General features: G+C 38.7%; 1 protein-coding gene across 1 annotated transcript in view; it reads left to right on the top strand.

Annotated features, from left to right (window-relative positions):
* The window catches only part of ldlrad4b (low density lipoprotein receptor class A domain containing 4b), a 247,347-nt gene that overhangs the window by 49,825 nt on the left and 174,056 nt on the right, over positions 1-23,466 (top strand). The window lies entirely within an intron of this gene.

The following is a 23,466-nucleotide window of genomic DNA, read 5'->3' as shown; positions in this document are numbered from 1 at the left end:
GTAGAAGTAAAATGAGAAAATATTCATTTTGAGCAATTAAACCAACATATTCAACATGTCTGACCAGGAAAATAAGAACTTGCATATTTTCACTATGCATGATGTTTTTGGGATTAACACGCTGACAACAGATAGAATCCGTTGGTGGATAACCCCACCTCCAGAGGGCGCCAACACGCTCCACCGAGACACTTCCTTTAAATCACCACACGGCAGTGCAAACACACTCAATTCTTTTTTGTTTGGTTTTTTTGTTTTTGTTGTTTCATTTGAAAAATATGGAACAAACTAGAATCGTACTCTAAACCCTATCGACTGATCAGCCGCACTTAGCTCTGATTGGTTGTTTCTGACTGAGTGGTGTATTTCTGTATTCAGCACTGGCAGCACTGGAGCTCAATTTTTTCACAGATTGGGTCTCATACTGTTAGACATTGTGATAGTGTGATGTAAAAAACATTTTCTGTAAAGGTTACATACTGCAGCTTTGAAAGAAAAACCCAATGCAAGTAAAACATGCCGCATAAGCAGTTACAAATGTAAAAAGCTCCAAACTTGCTCCAAAAAAACCGGCAGTACTCCAGACCACAAGAGGGAGTCTGGAGTCAGTAATACTACATGTAAATATCCTGATGTTAAATAATGTTACAAAAGACTGCATGTTTCAAAAACATGATGTGTAACGCTTTTCCATCTGCTGCACATCCCATTAAACCATCACATCCTGTCTTTTCTATAGGCATTTCTGTGGTCTCTAGAGAGTTTGGTCCCGTACAATTTGTCAGTCGACTCCCCCTGGTGGTCTGGAGCACTTCCGTTTTGTGGCGCGAGTTTACAGCATTTCTACTTGCTGTTGTTTTTACTAATTTCGGAGTTTCTACTCTTGCTCCTTTTTTTCTGTATTTGCAACATGTGTGCAGCGATTTTTCTGTTGCATTTGTTTATTTTCACCATGTTTTGCTGCTTTCTACGCGTTTGCACCTGTCAGCCACCGTGTTAAAATCCCACCACTTATACGTGATTTTGTTTCAGGAAAAATACAGAAAGGATTTTGAGAAAGTAATTACAAGAACGGGCTGCACAGTGGTGCAGTTGGTAGAGCTGTTGCCTTGCAGCAAGAAGGTTCTGGGTTCGATTCCCGGCCTGGGGTCTTTCTGCATGGAATTTGCATGTTCTCCCTGTGCATCCGTGGGTTTTCTCCGGGTACTCCGGTTTCCTCCCACAGTCCAAAAACATGACTGTCAGGTTAATTGGTCTGTCTAAATTGCCACTAGGTGTGAGTGTGTGTGTGCATGGTTGTGTGTCCTGTGTGTCTCTGTGTTGCCCTGCGGCAGACTGGCGACCTGTCCAGGGTGACCCCGCCTCTCGCCCGGAACGTTAGCTGGAGATAGGCACCAGCACCCCTCCAGACCCCACTAAGGGACAAGGGTGAACAGAAAATGGATGGGATGGATGAATAATTACAAGAACAACATATAGTTAGACACAAGCACAGACAGCTTGTTTTAATCATCACACTGACAGAAAAACACAGAGAAACCCTCTGCCCTCCTTCCTGGCAAATTCGCTGCAACGTAAATGTTAACGTGCTAAAGACAAACACTCAGCCAGACTGATCACATACATGTGCATATGCATGTGTTGTATTTGGACACACACACGCACACACAGAGGAGACAGACAGTGTGTATGAGGTGCAGCTTCAGTGAGTCCATCAAGTGTAATGATTGCAATAAATTCACTCCTGGCTGCTTCTCTCAGCATCCTCTCCACTCTCCCATCCTTCTTTCATCCAAACTCCTCCAAACCCCTCCCGTCCTATCTTCATCCATCAAGTCCTCTGTCCCTCCACACACATTTTTCTGTCTTCCATCTTTAGTTTTCTGCATGGTCTGGTGAGCCAGACTAAGTAGACTGATCTGATTCTTATTTTTTCCCCTTCTTCATGCTTTTCTTTTCTTGATTTTTTTTTCTGACTTCTCCAGCTGATTCCTTTTGCTTTATTCACAATCACTTTCATTTTTTTCCTCATGTATATATATCTTTCTCAATCACACTCATGTCCGATATGTCGGTTTTGCAAACCTGTTGCGAGCTTGAAGAAGCGATACAAAATGTGCAAAGGATTCATTGAGAAGTTCCTTATGGAAAATATAAAATTGATCAAAAATGATATTCTCTGCCAAATGTATTGCTTATAGGGGCAGTATAATCATGCAATCAAGTTTATTTGTGTAGCTCATTTCACCAACAAGGCTGTCCAAAGAGCTTTACATCATAAAAACAGTCACCAATTGAGAAACCTGTAACAAACATTAGATTTTGTCAAGTGCATATCATATATTTTCCAGCCACATAATGCCATTTTATACCACAATCAAGTTACCTTCAGTTGTTACAAACACAACTGCAGGTAAAGGTCATATATCAAATATGACTGAAAATAAATTTTACTTTGTTCATCAACACCTTGAAATTGGGCTGCTGTCTCTTTAGAAACTTCTTTCTGAAACTCCACCTTGAGGAAGTCATCACAACATGGCTTTTCCCTTTAACATTTTTACCAGCGTTTCACTGAGAAGTAGCTCTGTAATGAGCTTAGCAGATGCACAGTTTTGGTGTTTGCTAATCGCTGCTAGCTAGTCTGAAGGAGCTGAGTGGAAGAGTAGCAGGGGAGGGCTGATCTGTGAGACGGAAGCTTGGAAACTACAGCTTTTAGGAGGAGTTACATCCTTGAAGGCGGAGCTAGGTCCAGCCAGGTGTTTTGCAAAGCTGAATGGTTGCCATAGGAGATTAAAGGATTTCTCAAACATGCATGAAACAATCAAATCAACACTCCAAGACTGTTTTTGATGATGGAGTAACATTATAACATCATGTAAATCTAAAAAAATTTGATTTTATATAATATTGCCTCTTTAACTGAAGCCTTCTTATAGATCAGACTGATTACCGGACTCATTGTGTTCATCATAAAAAGCATGATCACAGCAGGTTTACTGCCTCTCCCCAGTCTGCCCCCTACACACACCATCTATTGTCCCTACTCTCCCTTTATCCTATTTTCTTCTTTTCTTTATTGCTCCCCTCCCACCACATTCTCTGACTTCCACACGCCGGCCTCCATCATTCCCATCCCTGATCACTAGTGGGGCGATAAATCATCAGCAGAGTAGCGAAAGCTGCAGCAGCTCATCTGAGTTAGACCACCTCAGCAAGACAAGAGAGAAAGAGAGGGAGAGAGAGAGAGAAAGAAAGATGGTACTCACAAAGAAATTAATAGGGTGAGTGCAAACGTCAAAAGAGGAAGAGTGGAAGGAATACTAAATTCATAAGACAGGAGTTAGAAACGGATGGGGGGAGGAGGGAGAGTAAGTGGGGAATGAATGATGGTGAAACATGTAGGTGAAGCTGGATGAGAGTGGAGAATGGTCACACAATGTGTTCGTGTGAAACTAAGGGTCACAGTAGGGTCAGATGAGCACACGTCTGAGACAGACAGGTGTGATTGATGGCAGACCTTCAGCTCACTGCTGTCTGCTGCTTCACCTTTATACTGCAGCCTGCCTGTGGCTAAAACGGAGTCCTCCTCCCACTTCACCTGTGGCTCTTCCATTCTTCAAACCAGCTGCCCTTTTATGTTTGACTGAAGTGTAAAAGCTAAGTTGAGAGTGTTAAGTAAACCTCAATCAGCAGAGCAGTTAATTAGGCATGCATTTAACCTCGAGATCAGCATCTCTTTTTCAAAGACGACCTGGCCAAGAAGTCACATCATTACATATCAGAAGTGCAAGCTAAAATTTGGAAAATAACTTTAAAATACGGAAAGAAATTCAAGTTCAACATAAAAAATTCAAGTTTAACATGACGTACAAGAGACTGCTTCAAAAGCAGGAAGAGGACTATGACACAGTGCATTCTGGGTTAATACAAGCAAAACAAACACACTTGTCCAGTGCTAGCGGGAGAAATAATTGATTGTCCTTTACCAGCAACAGCAATGAAATCCTAAAACCACTAAAATCCACAGGCGTGTAGGGAAACAGGTTTATCAAAGGGTTTTTGGATAATTTCACACAGTGTAGCAAGAAAAAGAACCATTAGTTTTCAAAACACCCTTATAGACCAAAGAATTAAGCCTACGTTTTTTTTGGCTAGTAAGGGTGAAATGTGACGGCTTGTTCAACTTTTTTCTGTAATTATTTTCACCTCAAAGCCAGAAAAATCTGACTTTGAGGAGAAACATAGTGAGATCAGCTTTGGATTGGAATTGGTCCATTTTGGTACGATGATGTTGAGAGTGATTAAAAAAAACGTTGGATGTTGGATGAATTACTCTATTCACATAGAGTAATTCAACTTAGACTGACTGAATTCATCTCATTTGGTGCTTTGCATCCAAACTAAAAGTTCTTGAGTCTAATTCAATGACCTGTTTGTTTTTTTTATAGCTTTACACACTTTTAACTGTGTAAATTTTTTGTATTTGTTGCTGTCTCTTGGCCAGGACTCCGTTGAAAAAGTGGGCTTTTAATCTCAATGGGTTTTTATCCTGGTAATATAAAGGTTGAATAAAATTGGATTAATCCTTCGAATTGTCAGAACAGGCCTCACTGAGGCGATGTTGTTCTTCATTTCTTCAGACGTCACCTACCTGAGTAGGAAACCTCCTCCAGCCCACAGGTATAAAACAAGAAGCTCACACTGACGATATGTTTGTTTGCGAGACAGACAGAGAGGATGTGTGTATGCATGCATGTAGGGGTGTGTGTGCGTGTGTGTGTGTGTGTGCGTGTGCACGCGCTCATTCGTGTGTGTGTGTGTGTGTGTGCGTGTGTGTGTGGGTGGGGGGTAATCCAGTCATAAAAGTTGTTGGGGAGAGGAAGAAGACACCGAGTTGCCTCGGCTATCGCTCTGCAAGACATTGTTTTGGTCTGTTTTTCAATTTACAGTTAATGAGATTTTCAAGAGCCGTGCTCCGTTCTGTTGTTAGTGTTTATCCCATCCGGCTTTCACAGCCTCATCTTTAATACCGCTGCACTGCACCCTGTCTGAGCTGGATTTGTATGAATAGGACACACATAGAAGGCCTATGTGTGTCTTTTGTGAGTGTGGATGCACAGCGTATGCACAGTTTGTGCACCAAATGTTACACATTTTGTTGTGCGTGTTGTGCTGCTGCATGCTGTAAGGCAATTCCCCATCTACCATTTCTGTTCTCCACTAGAAAACAATTGTTTTTATTTATCAACCTATAAGAATGCCTGGCCAGCAGCTTTCTCACTATCATCTGATGTGACCCTCTTATGGTAGTTTAAGCATTCAGACGACAGGCAGCTATCATGTTGGTATCAGGGCTTCCTGGATTATATCCAGTGAAGCAAGGATTAGAAAATCGGCTTACAAGATGGAGAAAACGACTCCAATCAAAAACTATGAATAACATTACCAGTCAAATGTGTGGTATCCGTGTTAAAGATGGTAATTAGTTCATCAGATTAAATTCTGGTCTATGAGATGCAGCTTTAATCATTCACACGGAACTAAGTGCACATTTAAAGTACCTCATTATTCTGTTTATTAGAGAAATACATTCTATTTTCTTTTACAGAACATTCAAAAGAAGGATGAAATTATATGTCTGTGAATATTAATTTGATCATGTCCTTATGATCAGACTTTGAGAACTGCAGTTGTGAAGGGCTGACGTCGTCAGTAGCGACGAGGTAGACATATAGGGGTAATATGATGCCTTTTTGTCGTTATTGTTGATAAGGTTGTTGATAAGCAAGAGACTTCTTCTAGGTACATAAATCCAGTTTATCAGAAATACTCATCTTTAAATGTCTCTTATTCTGTACTATCAGTCAACCAAGGTTATTTGTATGACACATTTCAGCAACAAGGCATTTTAAAGTGCTTTATATAATAAAAACACAAGAATAGAAAGTGATTAAAACAATATACAGTCACCAATGGAGAAACCAGTGACAAACATTACAATTGAGACGATGGATTACATGGACAAGGGGAGTGCACATCAGCTGCTCCGATGTGTCACAATCATTTTTTATAGACGTTGTTAGCCTGGTAAAAACCAGCTTCTTGTTCTACACTTTGCTTCATCCAGAAGGTCTGGACCCTCGGCTGCTGAGAAATAATTGCTTGCTGGAGGCATGGACTCTGTTGAAATTTGATACGATTGGATCTGACTTTACTCCATCGCTAACGTTTAGCCGTGACTTTGTAAACAACCATCACTCACTGTGAGGAGAGAAATGCAGAGCCAAACCACATCTGTGCCAGCAGTAAGATGTCTTAAACATTCCTCTCGATCCGACTTTAACTGCTCAACGTTTGGAGGTGTGGTCAACCTGAACTGAATGACTTCCTTCACTTCCTCCTCTGCCATTTCTAAAAATGGCGAAGCAAAAATGAACACCCATTTGGCCAAGAGAAGCAGATCTGTTGCCCATATTTGCTGTGTGCAGATGTCCCTTTGCGGGCATACCAGAAACGGATGGAAACTTGTAACAATAAAATGTGATTCATTGCATTAAGATTTGTTAACACATCAAAATAAGCAGGAAAAACTTATATATACATGGTTCTGTACATGTACTGTTTAATACATAACTTGATTTTTTTTTATTACAAAGAACCATTTAAGCTTAACTGAAGTAGCTTATCTTTATAGAATGGTAAGGGTGCACCGATCGTAGTTTTCTGACCGATCGCCGATTACCAATCTTTAAAACGCATGACCTGCCGATTTCGATTTCGTCCAATACTGAATTTTTTTTGTCTGAAATGTTGCTAAATACAGCAGGAAAGTCACTGAATGGGTAACAGTGGGGTGATTATTATTAACTGCAAACATGCGAGCATGACCTGGTGGGCGGGTCTCTCAGTCAAACCTATCTTAAAGCAAGATCAGTGAATAAGATCGGCTTCCCATGTAGACCAATCACTGATCTCCCAAATTAAGGAAATCAGGGCTGATAAATCGGTTGGCCGGTAAATCAGTGCTCACCTAGAGAGAGGTGTTGCTAATGTTTCCAAAATGGGACAAATAGATTTTGGGTGATGTTAATATAATCTGGTCTGGATCTAATAATGCACCTGTTTGAGCTGTGTGCACCATTAGGACCAGTGTGATATTGTTCTCAGCAGGGATCCTGTGTATTCCCGTGTGTTCAAACACTGGAACATCTATCCCTCATGCCCCGTTTCTGGTTTCTTATTATCTCTTAAAGCAGAAATAGCCTGAAAATAAACGTCTAAACATCTACAGCTACATTCTGTGATGTTGTAGCTCCAAGCTATTCCAACTCCGAATGTAGCTGTCACTGTGGGAATTTCTCTGGGAAGGTAAACATTATCTCTAATAACACATCTCTGAACTTCTTGTTCAGGGCATATTGTGGCTGGGGGTGGTTGGGGTGTAATGACATTTTGTGGATATGTACCGTGAATGTGTGTGAGCGTCTGTGCGGTGGAGGTTACATGTTTAAAGATTATGTTTGCTTGAGGTAAAGAAGCCATGTTTGTGTGCCATATGCTTTGGACTGCAGGGAGCAAGCCGTGTGTTTGCGTGTGCTGCTGTGTGACTCCATTAATGTAGCTTTCAGCTGTGGGTTCTGTTTGTAAGGGGGAAAACACACTGTGTCATTACTGGAGTCCTGAGAAGGTAATGTGAACCAGAATGAGACATCAGATAGGATGTGAAACATGATTGACATTGTGTGATTTCGTTTTCTCGCCAGCAGGTAGTTTATGCCTCATCTTCCTTTTGTTTCCCCATCTTCAAATTTTTTCTGAATTCAACCTCTTTTTTTTTTTTTTTTTTTTTACATGTCCTGTCTGGCAAGGTGGCACACTGAATGTTGTCTGAGTGTCTGTGTAATGGACACAGAGACAGAAAAGAAAGTAGGAAAGAAATGAAGATAGGTGGGGAAAAGGATTAAAGGCAAAGAAGGAAATGGGAGTAGACGGAAGAAAGAGGCAAGTCAGCAGCCTAGAAGTCTGCCTCTACACCTGCAGAAAGACAGCAAACACAACAGAATAACCATGGCAACAAACAAAACCTATAACAATCATAATATCATTGAAAAATACAAGTTAATGCAAGATGTATTTAGTATCAACAGTGCCTCAAAGCAGAGTGTAGCTGGAAAACGTCTAAATCTAAACAATGACTGAAACATGGTGTTTATTGATTCAGCAGGAAATTAATCGCATCTCTATGCATTTACACTGGCTTCAAAGTACATGATAGGTGAGAAAATAAACAGTGAATCCATAACTCATGTTTTTCCAACTTGAACTTCTTCTTCAAGTTGAAGAACTGTGTTCTAAAGTGTTTTTATTTTGGTTTTACGAAAAGAATCCAACTCTGGAGTTTCAAATATAGAGCTCACACTGTCTTGATTGCTTGTTGGTGGCCATAAGTTCCTCTCTTTTCCTTTTTCCAGCTCAGGGTTGGTGCAAATGAAACAAACCTTTCAAATAATTCATACTTTCTTAAAAATCCACATACTTTCCTCTTAAAGCTGTAAAGATGACGGAGTGACCAAACAAAAGTTAGCCATGCTAACAATGACCAGCTAGGTTTTCTACTGTAGATTTTCTCCTTTGTGTAGTCTTTTGAAAACAGAAAAAGATGTTGTTTTTAATAATACTTTGTGCTACCTAAGCTGAGGATGTTTCCTGAAGCTGCCTCAGCCTGATATGCTTCAGTGCTCTCAGTCTGTGTTGCTTCTTCCAATCTGTTCCGCTCTACTTTCTATCATAAAGTTGATCTCTCATGTGTCCTCTTCAAAGTCAGACTTTAGATAACCTTTGCATCCACTCTGTAAACTTTAGGCATCTGTTCTGTGCTGCACCTTTTGTTATCAACCAAATAAATTCAATTGGATCTTCTCAGCTCGCGTTTGTTTGGACCTGATGCATTTTTAAGAGGCAGAAGTTGAAATTTGGATGAAAGAGGAGAATCATCTTGCATTTTTATCCCCATGTTAAATAACCAAAGCTATTGGTTAAATAACCAGCTGTTAAATAACCAGCTGTTAAATAAGTGATAGCTTTAGTTATTTAACAGCCAGCAGCTGCTAAATAACCATGCAGTCTGATAAGAACCTAGATCACATATGAATACTGTGACTTGGCTTAGTCAGTACAGTTCCAGGAAACATATATAATGTCACCTTCCTAAAACAATGGCCTAAGTCTTTTTTTTTTTTTTTTTTCCCAAAATCATCTTTTGGAAAGAAAAAGTTGGTAATTTTTTATTTTATTATGATTATTTTTTCCAAATAATAATAGTTATTATTTAGAATAATAATTACTCCAAATAATAATTTACAAGAATGATTAATTATGGATGGATGGATGGATGGATGGATTAACGATTAACTATAACTATTCCAAAATTACTTTGTCAGATAAGAAATAACTTAGTCATTATTTTAAGAAGGTAGCAATACATAGCTGAATATATTCGTCCAAAAGCTTTATGCTTCAGCATCCAGAAATATCAATATGAAATCCTCTGTGAGAGGGGGGAGATGAATCCCACACATTTGTTTCACATTACATCGTAGGTTGATATGAAAAAGTTTTTTCCCCACACTTAAATGTTTCAGTTCATAAATAACTTGCGCTCATGGTTCCTTCAGTTTCAACAAAACATCTGGATCCTGAGGAATCAAACCCAACAAACTCTCCATTACACCACTGCCAGCATGGCAGTGAATGTTTAATGTTTTTTGATTTTTTGGAAGACTGGAACAGCGCCGGCCGTAGCAGGAGATGCACCTTCTAATCAGGTCCTCGTTTTAGGAACACACAACATTCAGAAAGTTTTCACTAAACCAGTTATCCAAGTAGACTGCTTGGAAAAAAAACAGCAAGAAGGCTGAGAGACAGAAGTATCAGGCGGGAGACATCTGTGCAATTAGGCTGCATGATGAGATTAGACAGCACACAAACACACGCACACACGCACCCCCCCTCCACCCCCCACCCCACACACACACACGCACGCACGCACCCCCCCTCCACCGCCCCTCCCACACACACACACACGCACCCCCCCCTCCCCACCCCCCACCCCACACACACACACGCACGCATGCACACGCACGCATGCACGCACACACACACACACGCATGCACACACACACACACACACTCAGGCACACATTAGGCTAATACAGCTTTTAATGCATGATGAGTAATCAGGACTTATGCAATTGTGCGCCGCCGCCACACAGACAGACAGATTGTCTGACTGTCAGATGTGTAATCGTGTCTACTAGACGACCAGAGTGAACTGGAATGAGGACAGTGATGTTTAGCAGCATTCACCCTCATTAATTATTGTCTATTAACGTCTTCAACCATCCAAACCTACTTGACAGACCACAGACAGTCATCTCTAAAAGTTTTCCACAGACACAGATCCTGTGTTTCTGCTTCCACATTAATTTTGTTTCTGTTTTGATGATTAATATTTTGTGGAGGGCAATTTTAATACCATGGACTTCATTTATAGGTTTGGTTGTGTGTGGTTTTTATTTCCTTTTTATTTGTTGTTTTTGATTGTCATGTTTTATTTTTGGATATTTAAATGCAATGTAAATAATGAGCCCTGCGACAGATTGGTGACCTGTCCAGGTGACCCCGCCTCTCGCCCGAAACGTTCGCTGCAGATAGTCACCAGAAACCCTCCTGACCCCACGGGAGACAAGGGTGTAAGAAAATGGATGGATGAATCTAAATGATGAATGTCTATTAGTCTTTGAGAGGGTGAGCTTTTATTATTGTGTCATTATCAATATATTACTTGAAATGGGCTCAAAACAGAAATATTATAATTTAATGCAATAATTTCTGGGACAATTTATTTTCCAGTAAAAATATGTTATTGTGATAGGCCTACTTAAGAACAATAAAAAACATATCCTGAGTTTAAATTAAAGGAGAAAAACAATAATTCATTACTTTTATGAAAAGAGTAGATCTTTGTATTACAGACTCTTAGAACTTCTGGATTTCTCTCTTATCTACCCATTCACCTATTGGCCTCTGTTATGGTGGATGTTCTTGCGTTTCTCATGGCGGGAGCATGCTGTAGGAGCTGTATTCTGATTTGTTTTTTTTTTTGTTCATAGTTTTTATTTGCATTACTTTTTGTAACATTCATTCTCTGTGGACCCAGGTGATGTGCTGATGGATAGATTTTTGATTTGACGATTTTTTACTTTAATGTAGTTGCTAAAATGAATTTCCGTGACAACAAGACATTGTTTTTACTAGGGATGCACCAAAACGCCTTTTTTATTTCTGATACCGATACAGATATCTGAGGTTTATTATTGGCCAATACAGAAGATCAGCTCTGAATTGACTTAAAATGATTCTTTTTATAAACACATACATTTCTAAATGTACTGAATTACTAATTTATTTGACAACTTTGCTATTGGTTTAAATAAACTTTGCAAGCTTGGCCAGACATGTTAAAAAAAATTGGGAGAATAACAACCAATGTAAAACTTGAGATTCATTGGAAGACGGACTGCTACCGGAGATCCTCCCTGGCCACAGCGTCACCATCCACCGATACTTTATGAACATACTTGGATGATATGAGTTACGAGAAAATTTCATTGTTCTTTTGAATAAAAATAGTATTTTTTAAGTGAACTTAATTGAATTCATTTGAATTGAACTGATTGCTGAAGCAAATCGCTCTAAGAGAATGTTTGGATTCCACCCTGTATTCATGGCTGTGGCCGCTGCTTATTGGTCAAAATGTCCTCAATCGTTTTTAGCTGCAACTGAACCTGTTACCTTGAAATTCCTGACTGTCCGGAAATGTAAAATACAGTAATCGACTGTAGTGTTCATGCATGTGAAGACATCGTTATTAGAAGTAACTCTTCACTTTTTCCCCCCCATTTTAAAATGACTGACCGAAAAAAAACAAAAAAACTACAGTTAATCTTCTAATGGACAGCAGGGCTTTTTTGTGTGCAGCTTGATTATTAGAACCTTCAATCATTTGTAGCTTAATGAATATTGCGTATCGACTGGCAACAGGTCCCAGAGGAGATGGCTCTGTCACTGTGCTGGTGAATCTGTTCCTCTCAGGGGTTCACATCCTGTACACATGAACCACCAGAGTCAGCTGAAATGTCTCCTCCACTAGATCTCAATAGATGGTGACAGACACTCCTTGAGTTTCATCAGTCAACCATCAGTTTAATAAGATAAAATCAATAGGTGTGGAAGATTCAATAATGCCATTAAGATTCTTGAAGCTTCAGTGTCTTCGCCAACAGACGAACCCATGTCAGTCTGCTTCCAGATAACAAATTGAAACATAAAAACACCCAATAATTTCAGTCAGATGGGCATCTTTTATAGAAGTTAGTTATGATTAGATTGATAGATTCATTTCAGTTGGACTGAAATCAACTTATCTAGTCATATTTGATATTTACAGCATTTTTCTAACAACTAAAGGTAACATATACTCTGTTTTTATGATCAGTTCTCTGATTTTACTTTTTATAGGTTTATGTTTGAGTAAAATGAACATTGTTCTTTTATCCTATGAACTACTGACAATATGTCTCTGAAATTTCACGCAAAAATTTAGTATTTTTCTGCAGAAAATAAGAAATGGTCAAATGAACAAAAGGATGCAGCACTTTAAGACCTCAAATAATGCAAAGAAAACAAGTTCATATTCATTTAGAGACAACAATGCTAATGTTTAAATTCAGAAATCAATATTTGGTGGAATTCAGTGCAGTGGGCTTTTAATTTTTTCCAAATTGAAGGATGCCACAGAGGTGTCAAAGTTCCCACAACCTTTTTTAACCCTTGTGTCCAGAAATGGGGTCCAACTGACCCCACACATGTAAAACTTGTATCATTTTCCACAGTTCTCTATGTTTGCCTCAGTCCTCGCATGCACAAGGGTTAAACACACTTCTGCTGTATAGCACAGCTTTACAGGGTGAATTTTGTTCAGTCTCGTCCCTGTTGGTGTCTCCCCCATCAACATTTGGTCAAAAGTGATCAAACGTTTGTTAAAGTCTTAAAGCAACAGAGGAACTCTGTAGAAAAACCAATACAGAGACGATGGCAACAGTGACCTTTAGCTGGTAGATTTAGGGGAAGGTCAGTGTATCCAAAGCACCCAAAAGATTCATCAGCAGTTTAACTGTTTTATTATCACTCTCATTGTCCTTAGTCAGCTTCTTGTCTCATTGCCGTTTTATGGCAGCTCAGAGACTGAATGGGGAGATTAAGGAGTCATAACAGGCCGTTTCAAGTGGAGTGTCACCCCTAATGTCTGCCTACAGCTGAAGCAAATGAGCCATTAGCCCTGACCTATTTACCCTGCTTTCTGTTGAGACTTCGTCCCAAATGTCATTGGTGTGACAGTCACTCCAAAAACAAAACAAAAAACTGGGCATTATTATCCACCAAAAATCTGTTGCAGAAAGAAACAAACAGGAACCAAACCTTCATTCAGGGACACATTTGCGACAGATTATTAGGGCCAGACTAAGAGCTTCTTTTAAATTATGAGGATAAAGTTGTAATATTATGACAAAATCATATTAGCAGAATAGAGACATGATATTACCAGAAGAAAAAATCATAAAATTACTAGAAAAAAGTGGTTTCAATGAGAGCAAATGGTTATAAAGATCTGATGAGAGCAGCTCTCCCAGTTTGCGGGTCTTTATTTAAAATAACACAATTGTTTCAAAGTTCTGATAATAATTTGATGCTGATGTGTTAAAATGAGTCAGTATGTCCTTCTTGGTAAAACCAATACCAAAGAGTAGCTTTACCACATCCAACATTCCTAATTTTAATATTTTATTTCATAAAATTGCTACTTCAAGCTATTATTACCATGACTTTATTCCGGTAGTATTATGACTTTATCCTTGTATCATTATGACTCTTTTTGGTATTATTATGACTTTATTCTCATAATATCGTCACTTTTTTATACAAATTTGTTCTTGTCTTATGACTATTCTCGTATTATTCCCACTATATTCTCATAATATCTTGACTTGTTTTTGTCCGAATTTATTCTTGTATTATTCCAACTTTGTTCTCGTAATATTCAGATTTTATTCTCATGTGATTATGACATTTTTGGTATTATTACAACTTTTTTCTTTATGCTTCTCACACACTTAGTGTTTCTCTCGTGATGTGAATCGCTCACCTCTCTCTTCCACAGTGAGAGGAAAAAGGGAAAAGTCGTCCCTGTTCCCTGACAGTCTGACGATGTCTCTGCTGTTTGTGTGCATGCTGCGCTTCACTTCCAAACTTCTGTCTGCATTTAAATATGCACACATGTTTTCATGTTGACATGCTCCTTTGAATGGCTCGTATTTTTGTTCCTATTGATGTCTTTATAGCAGAAGATGGTGATGTCTTTGTTCTTTTCAGAGAAGCTTTAAAAGCACCGGTGCTTCACCAGACGTAAGTTGTTTTGTCGAACAGAACTAATGGTCCTTTTTATGCTGCTCAAAGCTTCTTGAAAGGAGTAACAACAGTTTTTCTGTTTGCAACCTTCTTTTTTTCTTAATTCTGAAAGATTGAATTTTTTTCATTTTCCTGAAAAAAAAAAAATCTTTGAAGCTTCTACGCTGAGATGTTTTGTTTTTTTATTGCTCTTCTTATGTTCCTTTAACACTATAGAAATGGGTTAATTCAAGGTAGAATTTGACGATAGATGCAAAAAGGAGAAAAGCTTTATTTGTTCTCAAACATCTACATCCATCTCAATTAAAGCTCATGAACTGAGATGTGATTTTTATCCTGTTTGCTACATGTTCATTCTAAGAGATGTGCGAGGTAGAAACTTAAACTCCTTCGTCTACATGTGAAAGTGTGTCAGTGAAAGAGAAAATAAAATCATTTAAAAACAGACATGTATTTGTCTGATATCCAAACAGAAAGATTCCCCTGGGTGTCCGTCATCCAGTGAGGCAGCTGAGTCTTCCCATGTCTGACACCAACTTCCTGCTTGTCATTTGCCTCTCAGTGGGTTGTGTGTCAGTCTGTCCATCTCCTCAATGCTGGAGTTGATGCATGGCCAGATGAAACCCATCAGACTCATCAGACTCTGCTGGCAGTAAGCGACACTTTAAGGCAGATCAGTTTTCCTTTGCTTTATGTTTGTGCCTCATTTCTCTTCTTCGTGTTTATTCATGAACTGATAATGACAAGGGGAGTCTAAGCCACAGTGCCTTGAATAAAATATTAATGGATTTTTCAAGTTTGAACCACAAACTTTACACTGTTTTATTTTGGTTTCATTCTACAGGTCAGGGCTCAGCAACCTCGACAAACATGAGAGGCATTCTTGTCTTTGGTTCAGCAAAACAAAATCAGTTTAAAGTCACAAAAACTACATGGAACAAAGTAGCTTAATTTAACAAAATCCACAATAAGATGTTTTTAAGTTACCAAAAAAACAACTATTCAGTTTTTGTTTTTAGGTTTTATAAAATTTATTTTCATTAAATTCATTTCATTCACTCAATCATAAATATGAATAGTTCATGTACTAACCAAAAAATAAGGAAAAAAAAAAAACATGACTGAAAAGGAGCAGATAAAATGTAAATTTATATCTGCCTCCTAAAATAGAGAAATCAGGTGACACTTTATTTGAAGATGGGTGCATAAAGCTGACATGACACTGTCATAAACATGACATAACTCCTGTAATGAATATGAAAGAGACTTCATGAATGGTTATGACTGTAGTCATGAAGTGTTATTCAGTAAATAATGACACTTTTACTGCAAAGTTGTACTAAAACTTGCATTAAACGTGTCAAGTTTGTGTTAAAAATGTCATTATTTACCGAATAATGCAAAGTTGGTCATTTTAATAGCCTTACCAAAAATCAACGGTGCATGTATTATTTTCTTAAATGGAAAATTATGTCAAATAAGCACATACTTTGCAAGCAAAAAGGAATATTTCTTACAGTTAATGTTATTTTTTTCTGGAAGGTTTTTACATATATTGTGTACTACCTCTACATTATAAAACTAATTCTTCAGCATTTTTGACCTCAGTGGTTAAGAGCCACATGTGGGTCCGGAGCCGCCAGTTGCAGACCCCTGTTAAAGAATGAATTTAATAAAATATGCATGGTTTTCAATTCTTTAATTACAAATAAACGCATCAACAGTGTGGCGTCCATCATTTGAATTTGACATCCTTTATTCCCTCCAAATAAAATATAGAGCAATCATAAACTGAGTCTGCCTGCTGGGTTATAAAATGCATACCAGCCTCCTAACAGTTCACAGAGCTCTGTTCAATCCATTATCCAAAAATGGAATGAGTTGCAAACCTACCAAGGCGTAGCCATTCACTTTAACTAACAGGCCGGACATGGAAGGCTTTAATCAGAGGAGCAGCCAAGAAGTCCTTGGTAGAAGCTGCCCAGACCGAATGGGAGAGAATCTATAAGTCATTCTCTAGGTCAGATTTGTGCTGTGCATAAATCTGGCCTGTGACAAGAAGGACGGTACGTCAGAGAGAAAGCCTTAAGAATTCCCATTCGCAGTTCACCACAAGCCATGTAGGTGGCACTGCACACCTGTGGAAGACAGTCCTGTGATCACATGAGACCAACAAATACGTCTTTAGACAATATCCAAAGTTATTCGTGTCTGAAAATTAATTGCATATTTCAGTCAACACACCATTCTGTGAAACACAGCAGTGGCAGCATCATGATGTGGGGATGTTTTTCATTAGCAGGAACACACATGGCCTTCGGAGTTAATGGAGAGCTTGGTTGGAGCTGAACACAGAGGAACCCTGGGAAAACACTGGGACGTTGTGTTAGTTGTGCAGATAAAAATCCATCCATTGTTTCATTCTTAATTAAAAATGAAAAACAAAAATCAATCCCTCAATTAATTTTCAGCTTGGCCGTTTTTTGGCCCACGTGTTAAAAACTTTCATCACCGCTGCTTTACAGCGTAGTGATTTAGTGAAGCAAAATATGCATGCCGCACTTTTCAAGTTTTCATTTCTAAAAGAAGAAAAAGTTTTTAAAAAATTGTATGTACTATTGTGTGTTTTCTTCTCGCAAAACATTATTATAAAAATATGTTCAGGTTTGTGACAAAGCTCAAAGGTTATGAATACTGCCACACTGTAATACGGTTGTATCAGCAGGAGTTGACACGTCTGGACATTAATAAGGTAAAATCTCTTTTCTCCTCCTCTGTTTGCAGCAAAGCTGTAAGTCTCTTCAGCGACTTGATTTGTTTTCTTTGTTATGAAATCAAATTCTCAGCATGCCTGGATGTTTCAGTGCAGCAGATGTGAGCGGCTGCAGGTTGAATGCTGCCGTCTCGCTGATAAGCCCGTGTCCTCGCATGACCCCGGCGGTTTGCAAAGCGCCATGCAACGTCACCAAATGTTCCAGAGCCTCACAAGTGTCCTCCAGTATGAGTAACACTCTGGTGAAAGCTTTCCTCTTTACCCACTTAAAGCAGGTCAAAGGTCACACTTAGCATAAAGCTGGTTGAAGCTGGTAAACATTGAGTCTTCAGTGTAAGAACACTTGATTAGAGGGTTTCTGCTGTGTTTGCTGTTGGTTTTGTTTTGCTAGAGCAGCCTCTCGAGGCCACTCTTGAATTGTTGGAGTTCATGCAATAACACCAAGCAGGAACACAAACATAGTGCCGTTTATTCCGGGGGATTTTTTTTTTAAAGCCTTGCTGCACCTGTCTTTAAGAGCGGACCCTCAGAGGTTTATTTGGGGGAAAAAAGAACCTTTTTGAGTGTGTGTTCAGAGAGCCTGGACAGCATCAGCAGGGACCAGCGCAGTCACAAAGGCCACAGCAGAAATTATTTTATTGTTTTTTTTTCTCCTGGGTTTGCTTTTTTATGACTTGTAAAAAAAGAAAGAAAGCAAAGAGAGAGGCGCCTTAGTTCATCTGGCAAAGGTTTTCATAAAACTGGAGCTCTAATGGAAGGTGGATGTCTTCTCTTTGCCACAAAATTGTGACCTGGAAATCCTAACTGGATCTCCATGTTCTGGAGATCAGATAAGAGGGAGAGTTACTTTCAAAGTAGGAACCTGTAAGGTGATACATTTTAAATGAGATGAATTCAAAATCCAAATAATGATGGTGTGTTTGTATGCTTAGAATGGCGATAAGTCCAGCTGTTGTTGACTGATTCCGGGGTAAAGCGTGCAGCCGTCATCAAGGTGACAGTAGACAAAGACAAGCTTCAAACTGCCTTGGAGAAGAACAGTGTTTCACCTTCTGTGACACTACAAGCACAAACTTTAGTGAATTTCACTGAGATCTTATGTGATTGAACTACACAAAGCAGGGCATAATTGTGAAGTGGATGACGTAGTGGACTTCTGGTTTTCTCAGGAGTTAACAACCACAACAGCTGAAATCCACAAATACTTAAGAACCCCTCTAAAAACGTTTGTAACTGCCTATTTTAATAGGCTAAATATACCTTGATATGCATTAATACGAGCAATATAAACATCCATGGGCTTCATCTCCGCTTTTTGGGATACAGTCAATCAGCGCCAAGGAAAGTAAATCCTAGATTGCTTTGCAAACGCCAGACATGTTATGTAGCATTCATGGTTGAGTATTTTAAAAATGCTCTCTCAATTCTCAGTGAATAATTTGGAGTTATGTTCCACAGAAAAATCCTCAAATAAATAAATCCGCTGATACTGAACTGCAACCAAATATAGATGACCTTATGGTTCCTGGGATTAGTAGGAATTATCAACATGTATAATTAATGGTCAGCCAAGTAAAAGTGTGAATGTACCTTATATTCTTGGATTTCGCCAGCTGAGAGACAGTATGCTATAACAGGAACACAAGGGATCCTAGTTTGATCCCTGTGGTTTCCTACAGGTTAGGTGATCCTGATCCATGGAGTTATTGAGCTTTTCATGAGTGACAGACCATTTGCAACTTCTCCAGAATCCACATTAGTATGGATATAGCATTAATGTTCAAATTCTAGCTTTACTTAGTTTAACAATAGGAAACACTGTCTTCACTGATGAAGATTCAGTCACCATGGCAGGCAAGATGCTAAACAATATGCTAATTTATATTGTCACCATCAGGCTCATCTTACTTTCTGATAACTGTTAGTGATTGTCTAACCATTTAGGGCCACTCAAACACAAAAGTGACACACCCTGTTCTGATGCAGCAGAACAATATGAATTCCACACCATTGATCTCAGTACACATGCACTATTCTAAAAGGAGCAAATAAATAGCAACCTACATACTTAAAGATTTAATTCTGATGATAACACAGCAGGTGTTATTCTTCATTTTCTTTACTCGCCCCTATGTTGAAATCCCCGTAGAGCTCCTTGTAGCACTCTCACAGATTTGCTCTGTAGTTCAACTCAACAGTTTCTCCAGTACACTGTAACACAAAGTGCAGCAAACTTTGGAATTTATGTTGGTTCTGTTTCAACAAACCAGGAACTTTTTATTTAAATACCTCAGCAGTGTCAGATTTTGACATTTTACAGTTGGACACAGTCTGAGATGAGACTGGAGACCAGGTGTTGTCCTGAAATGACCAGAAAACAAATATCCACTTGGAACCCTGCTTTCTCAGCCAGCCTCGACAACAAGTTGTCCTCAGATGACACGGCACACGGACAGACAGCCAACAGTTTAGGAAGTAGTTGTAGTAATAGTTTTTCTCTCCACACTTTGACTGGGTCACATTGGCATTTCTTCCATAAAGGTAGGAAAAACCTTTATGGTGTGATGTTTTAATTTTTCCAGAACAGTACAAATTTTGACTACAAAATTTGAATTTGCACAATTTGTGTGTTTTTTTAACACCCTCAGCTTGTAGTTGGTTTTTATTCTTTTCATGTGAATGTAGGAGAATCACATTTGGAGCTAAATGTGATTCTCCTAAGCTAATATTTAAGCTAATATTTTAGCTTAGGAGAGCTAATATTTTTCTCCTAAGCTAATATTTTAGCTTAGGAAAAAAGCTAATATTTTAGCTTAGAAGAGCTAATATTTTTTATACTGGTTCAGGCTTGATCCATGGCCCATTTTGTTTGAGAGCCAGGAGATTACATCACATGAATTGAGTTTAATAATAATAATAATAATAATAATAATAATAATAATAATAATAATAATAATAATAATAGCAATTTGGGACAAAAAGATTGACAGTTATTTCATAAAATAAATGAACATTTACAGTTTTCAGTGTGAATTACGGCTGCCTGAGCTTATAGTTTTACAGTGCCTTGCAAAAGTACTCATAAGTCTTTGAATGTTTGCTACTCTACAACCACAACCTGTACGTTTGTTGGTATATTACGAGGCTATTATAGTTATTAAGTAAAACTAACAAAAACTGAAACTGAGAAATCATTTTTATTAGCTGAAATGAGTTAATGGGGAAAACTATAACTAAATGGAACTATATGATGTGTTTATAAAACTCACTAAAACATACTAAAGTTATAGACATAATCTTCTTAGTTTTTGTGTTTATGAATCAATTTATTAACCTTTCAAAAATTATTTAAAATAGATATTTTTTTGTTTCCCTACTCAAGCAGTTTACGTCAGCTGTGGGCAAATGATGATTCTCCATATTCCTCCTGGCAACTCTTAAACCAGTCTGCAAAATGGCGACAGCAAAAGTTAGACATTTCCAGAGTCAGATGGTTGTTCAACAATAATTTTTTTTATGTTATCTTCTGTTGAGTATCCATTACCCTATGGATGTATGTACGTACAATAACAATACAATACTTTGATCTTTTTGAATTCTGCACCTTAAAATTAACCAAAGTATGAAAAAACTGAAACTACTATAACTACTACTATAACTAATAAAAACTAAACTAAAACTAAGCAGTATTAAACTAAGGATAACTAGCAAACATAGAACACTCGAATAACTAATTAAATGACATTTTTGGGGAATAATTTGGAGTTACTTTCTACAGACACATCTGCTGCTTGGTGAATCTGTGTGGAGGTTTGCTGTAATGTCTCTTCAGGCAAAATTCACCACAATGCCCAAAATGCTCACTCAACTCTCCAATCGCTGAATTCAGGTGTTGTAATTACTTGTATGACCACAAGAAGATAAAATCCAGCACTTTGACAAGCAAACTGCTTCCGCAAACATTTGTGAAAGAATGAGTTGCTATTTGGAGATCAGTGATCTGACCTGTGGCATGGTGCTGTGATACAATGCCTCTTGTGCAAGAAGTCAGGTCCTGAAATTTTCTTGCTGGTCAATTTTGAACAGTCGGGGGTGCTGTGGTGGCGCAGGGGTTAAGCACAACCCACATAAGTAGGCCTTAGTCCTTGACGTGGTCGTCACAGGTTTGATTCCCGGCCTGGTGACTTTTGCCGCATCTCTTCCATCTCTCAGGACTTTCCTGCACCTTCAAATAAATACCAGTAGAGCAAATAAAACCTGAAAAAAAAAATAAATAAATAAAATCATTGAACCGTCAATGGTTGATATTATTATAATGAGGTTAAAGTTATTGGGAATGACAGCAACTCAACCAAGATGTGGTAATGTAAAAATAATAACGGGGTCATTGGATCTTGTGGGGGATAAAAAACAGAGGTCACTAACATTCTGAAGAATCAACAGCTACGGTCTTCCAAACTTGCCGTCGCCTTAACGTTAGGTCAAGAACTGTTCCTTGAGCTCATCATGTGTTGGGTTTCGGTTGCTATGCAGTTGCATCCACGTCATATTCACCAAGTGGAATTCAAAGTGTTGCATGTTATTGTGCAAATCATGCTGCAATTACAATCTGGAGCAGCGGAGATGTGTTCTGTGGAGTGATAAATCGTGTTTCTCTGTCAGGCAGTCAAATGGATGCTTGCCAGGAGAACGGCTCTTGACCGCCTGCACAGTACAGGACATTTTGGACTATTTCACTCTCTCAACGTTGTGGGAACCGCTACACAAAGTAAAATCTACAAACACATGAGTGAACAACTCTGATACAGAGGAGTTTGGCCGGTTTGACCTCAACCTGACAGAACACTTTTAAGATGACTTTGCGGTAGACATTCAGCCAGGCCTCAGTCTTTACCTCACAAATGTCCATGTGGCAGAATGATGATATGAAATGTTATGGGAAGCCTTCCCAGAAGAGTTGTAATTATTACCATGTTAAACCCTGTGGATTAAGAATGGGATAGCACTCAAGTTCAGATACATTTAGCAAAATAGTGAAGGTGAGTTCAGTCAGATGTCTGAACAGCAATTTTCAGGTAAGTCACAGGTTAGATTTAGATCTGGGTCATTCTGATTATGAACATTCTGTTTCACAACTATTTCACTATTTCCTTGTAGATCTGAAAATCTATCATTCCACTGGAAGGTAAACCTCCAACTTCTGTCTCCAATCTGAAGCAGGTGGTCTTCCATTATTTCCGTTCACCCATCAACTCTCACCAGTTTGCCCAAAGAATAAAAGTGCTCTGATGAAATCTGAACATTTCAACATGTTTGCTGTGTCCTTACATGACCTGTGGCAAATTGGACTTTTTTATGGCTTTCTTTCAGCAGTGGCTTGATTGGTGCTGCTTTTCCGCGAAGGCCAGATTGGTCCACTCAGTTATAAATCCTCTGATTGGCTAAAAACAAGAAGAATTTAAACATTTCAGTGTAAAATGTAGAAAAAGTCATATTGATCTACTGTGATTTGTTCTCATTGTTTGACATTGCAACATGTTGGATGCTGACTGAGTTTAAGCCAAAAGAAGACTGTGACGAATCACACCATGTGTGTGGTACATCACAAACTCAACTTTCTTCCACAGCACTTCGGTCCTCACCTCCTCTATTCCAAGCTATTGTGCATCTGCTTACTGTTATGAGGCTCAAAAAGAACCAGCAAACAAAGCCGAGATAAGACTGAGATCCATTGAGCCTTTCCAAAACTCAGACAGTATGTTTGTTTATCTGACTGTCTGCTTTTTTTTCCTCCCCTTGTTCCATGTCTTTCCTTGTCTTGAACTTGTTTTTAAACCTGTTTTTTCTTATCTGGTGTTTGATTTCTTCATGCTTTTATGCCTCTGCCTCGTCTGTTCTTTGATATTTTTTTGTATGTTTTTTTTCCTTTCCTAGTTGCCTCATTTTATGTGGGTTGTCTCTCTCTTTCATGTTTTCACACAGGCTTTCCTCCCTCTGTGATTCCTTCCCCCGTCACACCCCGTCCCCATGTGTGATGCATCTCCCTCGTACCCTCATTTTTATGTCTCAATAACAAGAAAAAGTAGTTTTCTCCTACTTCACAAACAGCCTCACCTCCTCCCCCTCTTTTCCTGTCCTCTTTCCCCCTACCACCCCTCTCTTTT

The sequence above is a fragment of the Poecilia reticulata genome, chromosome 16, assembly GCF_904066995.2.
Source record: "Poecilia reticulata chromosome 16, P_reticulata-male-v2, whole genome shotgun sequence".
Lineage (NCBI taxonomy): Eukaryota > Metazoa > Chordata > Actinopteri > Cyprinodontiformes > Poeciliidae > Poecilia > Poecilia reticulata.
Note: the sequence above shows the minus strand (reverse complement) of the source record. Positions and strands in the feature narration are given on the sequence as shown.